General features: G+C 45.9%; 1 pseudogene across 1 annotated transcript in view; it reads right to left on the minus strand.

Moving 5' to 3' along the window:
- Window positions 1-7500, minus strand: part of LOC306916755 (voltage-dependent L-type calcium channel subunit alpha-1C-like) — a 162414-nt pseudogene that overhangs the window by 2381 nt on the left and 152533 nt on the right. Inside the window, exons 4-7 of the transcript XR_013792486.1 lie at window positions 6934-7073; window positions 3101-3240; window positions 1902-2066; window positions 1003-1203 (exon numbers count right to left, since the gene is read on the minus strand). The product of XR_013792486.1 is annotated as a voltage-dependent L-type calcium channel subunit alpha-1C-like (transcript). The remainder of the gene's footprint in view (window positions 1-1002; window positions 1204-1901; window positions 2067-3100; window positions 3241-6933; window positions 7074-7500) is intronic.

Raw genomic sequence — 7500 nt, forward strand, 5'->3', positions numbered from 1 at the left:
CTAGAAGATACACTTTCCTCCGTAAAGGCCTTAGCCACATTCAACCTGGCATGCCTATTCTGGTCATCATAGATGACCAGAATAGGTAGGATATCTAGGATATTACTAGAGGCCCTCACACCTATAGCACCGCCAATCCGACTATATGGAGAGTCCTTGTCCCCTTCTTTACGACCATAAATGGAGTTATCTGTATCTGTTAGTGTTTTTTTCCCTTGATACCCATATATGGAGGTCACTGTGTATGTCAGTCTTTGTCCCTTTTATGCCCATACAGTATATGGAGATCTCTGTAAATGGCAGTCCTATTTTGAACTATAACATCATGTGGACAGAGACCACCTGGGGTGATTTTGTACTATAAATAAAATAAACTGAAACTGAACTGATATCCTTTAAGAAAGATATCTGTATATGTGTAGTCAAGATCTCAGGTGGCTCAGTGGATTTGAGAGAGAATCCGGGGTTAAGTGGTGTCTAGTTCACTGGATCATTCATAATTCAGTACATAAATATTGATACTGTCTTCAGGTATTCCATCAGAGGTAGATCTCCTGACCCAGCTTGCACCTTGCTGTTTCAAGGGAAGAAACCTTCTTATACTTTGCAGCAGACCTGTCCCTAAGTCCTCTCTAAACGAATGAATAGCAACTGGACTTATGGTTTCATTTGTTCCTTGTTTTTATGGGAGAATATCGGTTTCATGTACTGGTCTTTTCCAGTGTTTGTCACCATTCCTATTGTATTAATGCCCCCCCCCCCCCCCCTCCTTTCTTGTGAAACAAAAGACCACAATAGAAATACACCTTTGGACTTTAGAATTGTATGTGTGTAATTTCTTTATGCATTGCATGACCTTAATTTTCAATAAACACCTCAATGAATTAATCAATCAAAACTCTGCTAAGTACGAAAGGACGCACGGACGCACGCACACGCACACACACACACACACGCACACACACACACACACACACGCACACGCTTCCGCTGGCGACTCACCCAGTACAGCACGTCGGTCCAGCCCTCCATGGTGATGCACTGGAACACGGTGAGCATCGCAAACGCAAAGTTGTCAAAGTTGGTGATGCCGTCGTTGGGGCCCTCCCATCCCACGTCGCAATTGGTGCCGTTGCGGCCGCAGAGCCGCCCGTGGGACCCGTTAGGGGCACAGGGGGGCCGGCTTCTCCTCCGCCAGGGGGCCTGATGGGAGGCGGAGGGGAGGGGAGGAGAGGGGAGCGAGTAGGAAGAGAGGGGAGGAGAGAAACGATAAGAGAACTCTTCTTAACCCATTGAAACAGAGAAAGTGCATCCGTGTCATTTTAGATTTTAGCTATAAATATTATAGCAACAAAGTCTTATGCACACCTGATGGGCTCAGAGAGTAGGCTGGGCTAAATGTTTTAAAAGAATGCACATAAAGTGCACAAAGACCCGCACACCATCTGCAATATGAACACTTTTATTAAGCAGCGTTTCGGTCAAAGACCTTCTTCAGGCCTGCAGTTCTTTGACCGAAACGCTGCTTGATAAAAGTGTTCAAATTGCAAGTGCAGACGGTGTGTGGGCCTTTGTGCACTTTATGTGCATTTGTTTTAAGCTATAAATATATAGCAATGTTTTTTTCCCAATCCGGAGAACACATGCACATGCATGCGGCCCACCCATCCGGCCCACTAACCATTTTCTTACCGTAATCTGATGTTATTCTATCCAAGAACGAGTGGTGGAGCGATCAAGCGATCAAAGTAAGCGATCTGCCGTGCAATCTTGCGCTGCACGGTCGGAGCTGCGGTGGGCTGGGGATGGACTTAATTGTTCACCTCTAACACTCGTTCCTGGATAGAATAACGTCAGATTCATCGGTGACATATGCTGTGCGTGTGCATGCGTGTATATACCTTTGGCTCCGCTACTCCGCGAGTAGTAACATGTTTTGTGCATCTTGCCCATGAACAGTTCCAGTCCGATGATGGCGTAGATTATGATGACAAACAGAACCAACAGGGCAATGTGGAGAAGAGGGACCATGGCTTTAATGATGGAGTTTAACACCACCTGTAGACCTACACGCACGCACACACGCACGCACGGACACACGCACGCACGGACACACGCACACACACACACACACACACACGCACACGCACACGAACACACACACACACACACACACACACACACACACACACACACACACACACACACACACACACACACACACACACACACACACACACACACACACACACACACACACACAGGTTACATATCGATGCTGCAACCATGTATCTCTGTATTCATCATTATATTCTATATTTCATATCCAGAGGTGCACATATCATTTTTGGGCTGGTTCTCAGAGGAGCACCTGGAGATGTAGTTTGGTGCGCACGGTGTGTGTGTGTGTGTGTGTGTGTGTGTGTGTGTGTGTGTGTGTGAGAGAGAGTGTGTGTGTGTGTGTGGGGGGGTCACTAATTATAGTGCCAGTTGCCGTGGGCTCCCCGCGTCCCCGCTCCTCTGCCACGCGACAGACTGTATCAAACATGAATGACTGACTATCATAAGCGACAATATCGTTGAGACAGTTTGTTTATTCGCGCGTGTGCGTGCGTGCGTGCGTGCGTGCGTGCGTGCGTGCGTGCGTGCGTGCGTGCGTGCGTGCGTGCGTAGTGAATCTGTCCTCACACCTGCTCCACAGAGCTCTCTCTTTCTTTCACACTTTTTGAACTCATTCTCTTACAAACAGTGTTCAACACATGCACGTGCGAATACAGCCACACACACACCCCCCCCCCCCCCCCCCCCCCCCCACACACACACACACACACGCACACGCATTTCCAATTGTGCGTTTTACAGACGATCTTATCAAGTCTTATAAAGTGCAAGATCAGAGGAAAAGGCAATTGTAATTGTCAAGGGTAAATGGTGGGATTAAAAGAGTGCCTTGGTATAAGTACTGTAGTTATTATGTATCAAAAGAAACACGCACGCACGCACGCGCACACACACACACACACACACACACACACACACACACACACACACACACACACGCACACGCACACGCACACGCACGCACAGTGTGTATACTTACTGGGGACTCCAGACACCAGTCTCAGCGGCCTGAGGACTCTGAACGCTCTCAGAGCTTTAACATCAAAGCCCGCCGCCTTGCCTCCGATGGGCGTGGCCCCGTCGCCCTTAGTGGCCTGCTCCAGAATGGCACTGAACAACCTGTCAACCAACGCCAATCAACAGCAAACACCATCATTATCAAATCATCTCTCTATAAACAGAGATGAATGAGTTTACATTATCTCTCTCACTCTCGCTCTCTACACAATCTCTCTCTGTGTGTGTGTGTGTGTGTGTGTGTGTGTGTGTGTGTGTGTGTGTGTGTGTGTGTGTGTGTGTGTGTGTGTGTGTGTGTGTGTGTGTGTGTGCGCGCGTGTCTCTGTGTGCATGCGTGCGTGTGTGTGCGCCTCTGTGTGTGTGCGTGCATGCCTCTGTGTGTGTGCGTGCGTGTGTGCCAGAGGCGTATCTACAATAAGACGAGGGCAGGCGTCCGCCTGTCCAAATCCATTTCTGGCCTGGCCAAAATCCATACAAAAAAGGACAAAAACAAGACCTAAGAACTATTAATGGACAGCTGATTGGCCGTTGCGGTAGAGCGTGACCCTCAATCACCCATTGGAATGTAAATGCATGCCTTTCAGCCTTTGTATCCTACTCGTCTGGCAGGTATATCTCTTTGAAAACCTTTAGTGCTATACGATTATGCGCGGGGGGACGACAATTAACACATCTTGCCTGTCCCAAAATGTAATTCTTGCCTGCCCAAAATGAAATTCCTGGAAACGCCACTGGTGTGTGCGTGCCTCTGTGTGCGTGCGTGCGTGCCTCTGTGTGTGTGCGTGCGTGCCTCTGTGTGCGTGTCAGACTGTCTAAATGGAAATGGTTGCTGGCCCAGAGAGTTCTCACAACCAATACCTTGGTTGACTCGACATTGTTTCACAGAGTGATCGGTTAACTGGAGCAGAATTTAGATGCGGAATCAACGTGGATTTAGGGAAGCCGCGAAATCTATACCAGAGGGAGAGGGTTGGGGCTTTATTGACGTTCTAGCCATGGGTGGATGAAGACATTGTAGTATGCTGTTAGTGGCTGTTTGACAGGTTGGAACAAGCTGTCTGGCCACAGCTATAGGTTGTCACTGAGGACTGTGGTTAATATTATGACAAGCAGTTATTACTCCAAGACGAGTTCCACCTGTCGGACATAGACTGCCTGCAATGTCCGCTTTTCAAAGCCTGCTATAACATTAAAGGGGAATTTCTTCCTAACCCTTTTTTTACAAAAGTAAGTTGATAATTATGTATATTGGGGGAAAAAAGGGGGAAAAAGATATAGGGGAGCTGGTCCTGGAGCTGGAGCTGCTGCTGGAGGAGTCTAACGCTAGAACTCCTATTCAATCGCGCAATTGTTTATCTGTTCTAGATGATGTGACAGCAACACACACGCATTGTTGACACTGCACTCTTCCTGGTCTACGTGAGCTGACGTTAGACGCCTCCAGGAGCAGCTCCAGCTCCAGGACCAGCTCCCCTATATCTTTATTGTCTCCACCAGGCCGAAGGCATGGTGAGAGAGTATGTTTTGCACTCCGTCCGTGTGTGTGTCCGTCCGTGTGTGTGTGTGTGTGTCCGTCCGTGTGTCCTTCCGTCCGTCCGTTACCAGCTAATCTCCGGCACCGTTAACCCGGTCGATGCCAAACTTTGCACACACACTCCCTAGATGCCAACGATGAACCTCTGCCCCGCATTTTCAAGAACGGCCTGTTATAGCGCCACCATGAGGCAGCTTTTCACATTTGTTACCTAAAACTGCACCGATCTGCGTGAAACGTTGCATGCACACTCCCTAGAGGCCAAGGACAAACCTTTGACCTGCATTTTCCGCATCTGCCTTTTATAGCGCCACCAGGAGGCCCACTTTTGGAAAACACATTTTTGGATATTACTCCTCCAGATTCTGTCCAAAAATCTCACAAATCGTTACACAGTATCTCTATGGTCATGTGCTCAAGTCGGATCTGTCCGATATTTCATATTCCACCCTAATTGGCTATAATTGCCTTTCACAGTTTGCAAGATTGCCCCGTTTTGAACAAAAGCCTCAAATCATGAACACAGCATGCAATTTACGTGAAATCTTTCACACATTTTCTTACTAGGCTGAGGAATATATCACACCCTTTTCACATTGGCCTGTTATAGCGCCACCAACAGGTTGATTTTTGCAAAACAGGTTGATTGGAACAAAATGCCTCAAATCATCCAATTGCCATACAAGGCAAACATGTTTATATTACTACTAAACATTTTGCCAAACATCTCACACAGTCCTATCCTCCTGGTGGAGACCTGTGCCCAGAAGGGCACTTTTTCTAGTTGTTTTTGATTTGATCAATATACATAATTATCAACTTACTTTTGTAAAAAAAGGGTTAGGGAGAAATTCCCCTTTAAGAGTAGAGCCCGACCAATGAGTGATTTTTGGGTCCTCACGCACTGATTACTAAACATTTTGTCAATACAATTGTGCCAAACACAATTGTGTTGGTTACACACAAATGTAACAAATGTTACAGCCAAATGAACCCTGTGCAAATACGCACAGGGTTCATTTGGCTGTAACACAACAGCCAAGAAGATTTGTAGGGCATTGTAGGGCATTGTAGGGCATTGTCGGGCATTGCATTGCAAGACAGCCATCTAGAGGGTTGGTCATGTATACCTAAATCTCTGTTCCCACAAAAACAGACCTATCACAGCCAACCACACAGCTCGGCAATCAGTATACCTCATACTGTTACGCTCACGCTAGGTCGCTAGCACATTAGCACAACACTGCTGCCTCATTCATAGACTGCACTACCAGTACTGTATCTTGCTATAGTACATAGCTAATGAGTCTCATAGCAATTGCGTATCATTGCAGGCTACTAGCCTTTATATTTGGTAGAAAAGGACACACAGGTTTCTAGAAGGAAGGGCTGCCCTAAAACAATTATTGGCATATTTGCATTCAACGCTGCTACCGCGATCCTTGAAGTGATGGATTGTGGTAGGAAATCGCTCGTTACAGTATGTGCAGAGAAAATCTGTGATAATGCCATGAACACATGAAGTGTGTCAATGCATTGTTGTTTTTATAACAATGCTCCTTGTTGAATATTCATGTTCCTGTGTTGCTCACAACATGTCAAATATCGACAATAAATCCCTACTTTTATAAACCGACCCTGATGCTATCCCACATTAAGGACTGCCCTAAAAAGTCTTTGTTTAAAGTTTGTTAACAAATGTATATATTTGGTTTAAGGTATGGAAATAAGAATAAGAAAAAAGGCAGATCACTAAATGTCCTATTTGGAAAGGCAAAATTGTCAACCTATTGAAGTATGAAAGAAAAAATGGATGGAGGACAGAGATGTGAATGCTTAGCAGTTTTTAAAAATAGAGTTTTGTTTGAGTATATAAATGTTACGAAAAAAATGGCTGAATTGGAGGTTGTTGAGAGTGTTTTGGACCATGAAGGTGTGCTTTCTTTCTGTAAATGATGAGGGCGTAACTTTTGTAGATGATTTGCTCTGAAACAAAAAAAGAAGGTGGCCTATTGTAGTTTGCAACTGATTGTTTGAAAGAACAATTTAAAGAATAAAGAAAAGTCAAAAGTCTCTCTCTCTCTCTCATCTCTCCGTCTCTCTCTCTCCGTCTCTCTCTCTCTCTCTCTCTCTCTCTCTCTCTCTCTCTCTCTCTCTCTCTCTCTCTCTCTCTCTCTCTCTCTCTCTCTCTCTCTCTCTCTCTCTCTCTCTCTCTCTCTCTCTCTCTCCCCCTCCGTCTCTCTCTCTCTCTCTCTGCTCACCCTACGACCACGATGATGAAATCGAGCAGATTCCAGCCGTTCCTCAGGTAGGCGTTGGGGTGGAACAGCAGGCCGTATGCGATGACCTTCAGGAACGCCTCTACTGTGAAGATGATGAGGAAGAGATACTCCACCCGCTCCTAAAGACACACACACACACACACACACACACACACACACACACACACACACACACACACACACACACACACACACACACAGACACAGACACAGACACACACACACATACACACACAGAGAGAGAGAGACACAGACACAGAGTGAGTCAGGACATGTGTTCTGTTCCTGTCTGTGCACAAGCCAAGGAAGAAAGAGGGAATTACTGACATCGAAATTTAAAAAAAAAAGTCTTCTAAATCATGGCAATTTTCTGAAAAACCTCATGTTTCTATATCAGTGGTGCTCAATATTTCATGTCAAGGACCCCAAAAATTATATGTAATTGGCCGCCGACCCCCATCTGAAAATATGTTGTTCCAGGAACCCCCCAGAAGCAAAGACTTTTGAGTTAAAAACGTTCACTCTGAAAGAATATATATTCAAAGA

Source organism: Electrona antarctica (genome assembly GCF_951216825.1).
Source record: "Electrona antarctica genome assembly, chromosome: 23".
Taxonomy (NCBI): Eukaryota; Metazoa; Chordata; class Actinopteri; order Myctophiformes; family Myctophidae; genus Electrona; species Electrona antarctica.